Raw genomic sequence first — 3,842 nt, forward strand, 5'->3', positions numbered from 1 at the left:
AACCATCTGTGTTTGCTATACTACCTACCACATCTCTTTCTTCGAACCCTTTGCCACTCGGCAGAAAATTCTATCTCTTTGTATTAATGGACCAAAAATTATATTTCATTTACAGAAACACTATCGTATGTATACTGAAAGACAATATGTAGAGGAGAAGGTGGTATTATGGCACCCCAGTTACACTTTACACAATAATTTTGTTAATAATCAATATTTAAGTTTAAAATTTGACAATTACATTCGTTAAAATGTTGTTAAATCGATTCTGGACTCAAAGTTACGAAATATTTATTACTTAGGCTATTATTAATAAAAATGTCGCGACATTGCATAATGACTCGAAGAAAAAATGGGTGATAATGACGTCTATTAAGCTGACACAGCCAGTGATAATGTGGTCTTCCATAAAAATAGCCTAAAAGATATTAGTTTTGTTTAGAAAACAGTATTTGGTTACAAAATTAACAAAAAAGTAAAACATTTTAAAATGTATGCAAATGAATGTATATACATTCACATAACTTCTGCATATAAGCTACTCAATACTAAAAAAATCTCACTATAAAAATAATACACGCAATATAAACTATAGATTTACAATAGAGCTACACTTGAACATATTAAATAATTATTTTTTGATATTAAATCCTCAAAAAAGAGGTTGTGAGTAATCAATATCCATAGAGGGCCACATTAGCAAAATGCCATGTTATTGTTTAAATTTGCATAACTCAAAATATAGTCAAATAAAATGTTAAATAGCAAATAACACACTCAAAAATACATATATTCATGTGATAATACGTTCAAGTTTGAGAAAAATGAGAAAGTAAGTGTAATTAAATGCTAAAATGTACTTCAGAAACATTTCGAAATACTTGGAAGTAAAAATGCATTATAAGTGCTGGCTATTGAGTATTGATAATATTAGCGTCATGGTGTAACGGCGAGCTACTGAACTAATAATTCCATAAGTAATTATTAGGATTCGCTATATAATAGCAGAGATATTAAGGGAGGCCACAAAATATACACTGGCCATAATACCACCTTCTCCTCTATATAAATAGTGCAGTACGAATATCAAATTTACTTATATAATTTCTTAATTCTTTCAAAAGATTCAATGAATTTATCAATTTTATGTATCAAAGTTATATTATTTGCCGCTAAAGTTATATTATAATTTTTATTTAGTCATGTTGTATATTTCTTGATAAGTAAGAAAGTTCTGTTAAAATATCGTCGTCAAGATTTTAACGACGAGAATTTTCTAGGAAAGAAGTTTTATCATACATTTATAATGCTGAAAATGAAAAACATTTTTCTTTTTGTCATTATAAAATATCTTTTTAAAATCCATTATGAAAGAATAAATATTATAAACTGTATTTTAAGTAAAATCATTAGATAACTAAAAATTATAATATTTAATTTAAAAATATATTCTAGAAAAAAAAAACATGTGATGTCAACTTCCCATTTACGTTAATTTGCTTTACCAACTTGCCGAATTTCCCGTGCATCTTGCTAAAAAAATTTAATTAGAATGCGAGAGATACAGTTAGGTAATATCACTCATTGTATCTAGGTCATAACATAAGATACCGCTACGTAGATATCAAGACCAACGTGGACCGCGAGGATGTCGCAACGGAATATCTCCCTCACCATCTCCTACACCTCCTTTTTTCGACATTCACCGAGCCCTGCCTTTTGTTCGAGCCTCTCCTTCGTGTCCTTATTAAGTGACACAACGCGGATACTCGCAGACAAACATATACAATAGAATGGAATTTCTAAGATGACGGGAAAACCCATTGTGAACATCATTTCACTCTTAGAATAGCCTTTAGTTATTAATTCTCTCTCTTTTTTTTTTAATATTGTATAATTATGGAAATCACAAACTAGATATTCACTAAAAAAAACCAGACACCACTAATTTTATTATTTAAAAATAAAATCCTTAATTTTTGCTTCACTACGCGAGCTACAATAGATATTATAAAAGTCCACATTACACAACTCTTAGAGAAATCTAATGCTGTCTAATTTAATACTGGCCAATTTATGACTAAAAGATATTAATTAATTACTTATTTGAAGCACTAAAAGTATTAAACAACTTTTGTTTTTAATACTTAGAATAAGTAATTATAATTACTGTCTTTCATTATTAGCCAGTATTAGATTTCTGTAAGGGAAATCGTAATAATGGTAATAATATACAAACTTCGTGCAAAACAAAGATAAAGAGCATAATAAGACGCAACAGTTCTCTCTCAAGAAAATTATATAGAATATTTCCAAGCTACCGTACTTTCCTTCACAGATTCTTTCAGTAATTTCGCGCTGATAAAAAAAAAGTAGTTCCGAGATATCTTATATAACCTTAACGAAGACTTACAAGTCTTTATCGTGTGATACAGTTAAAGATATTTTCTTGTTAACGCAAATCCGGCTTTATGATAATCGCTCGGTCGAGATCATAGTCTCATAGTAAAATATGCACGTGTCTCTAACAAAGAGCATTCGCACTATCCACTATTATAGTGGATCTTCTGGACAATAAGAGAATAGAATAGTTATCATCGCCGGCGCGGACACCTCCGAAAATTACGTCAGGTTTAATGTTCTTACGGTTCTCTCACTATACAGTGTATTATTCCGTTACAAGACGACTACTTTACAATTCACAAACGCGACTTCTTTGTGAAGTTCCGCTGCACAATCATGTTACGTAATACCGTTTACAATATTCTACGCAAATAAAAGCGTCATATGAATGAGACTGTAAATACTTCAAATAAATATTTCGTTATTACTATTGTTGCTACTACCATATACAATATCTACTTTTCTCGCTAAATAATGTTCACTGGGGGCAAAATAGGGAGAGTACACGTTCATATTAAGTATCTCTCTGCATAAATGAAAGTATATGAGAAAGACCGTAAATACTTTAAATATCTTATTATTACTGTTGCTACTGCTATGTACAACATCTGCTTTCCTCTCTAATTGATACCGTATTTATTTGGAAGAAAACACGGAGAATACACGTTCATGTTACGTATCTTTCTAAATAATCTAAATGAAAGTATAATATGAAAAAGATCGTAAATGCTGCAAATATAATAAATATATGTCTAGTATCGCTGCAACTACAACATCTGCTTTCTTTACGTCTTATAAGTTAGCGGAACAAAATGAGCGTAATCGATTCTAACTAACATTTTTATTTGTTGCTCATTTGTTGCTAAAAAGTTGCCAAAGAAAAAAATTTGTTGCTCTGTCGGTTTATTTAAAAAAACGATGTTTCGCTAAAGGAAGATTCAGTTAGCGGAACAATACCTACAACAAAGCCAATCTACGCAGAAATAACGTAGGAATTTGTTGCTAATTTGTTGCTAATTTGTTGCTGCCGAAATAACATTTTTTTAAATACTTTACATACTGAAAAAGTGTAAATAACAACGAGAAGCCTCAACGTGCTGGCGGAACAAGAGTAAAGTATCAATAAAAGATTTGTTGCTCGCTTAAAATTGGTACTGCGACCTCGTCCGAATTAGTTGCTCTAGAAATAAACAATTTAGCAATTTGTTGCTTGCAAAATAAGTATAAATAACCACGTAAAACCTCAGCGTGCTGGCGGAACAAGAGTAAAGTACTAGTAAAAGATTTGTTGCTCGCTTAAAATTGGTACTGCCTAGGATGTCGTCCGAATTAGTTGCTCTAGAAATAAACAATTTAGCAATTTGTTGCTTGCAAAATAAGTATAAATAACCACGTAAAACCTCAGCGTGCTGGCGGAACAAGAGTGAAGTATCAGTAAA

This window comes from Mycetomoellerius zeteki, unplaced genomic scaffold, assembly GCF_001594055.1.
Source record: "Mycetomoellerius zeteki isolate Tzet28-1 unplaced genomic scaffold, Tzet1.0 scaffold155, whole genome shotgun sequence".
In the NCBI taxonomy this organism is placed as follows: Eukaryota; Metazoa; Arthropoda; class Insecta; order Hymenoptera; family Formicidae; genus Mycetomoellerius; species Mycetomoellerius zeteki.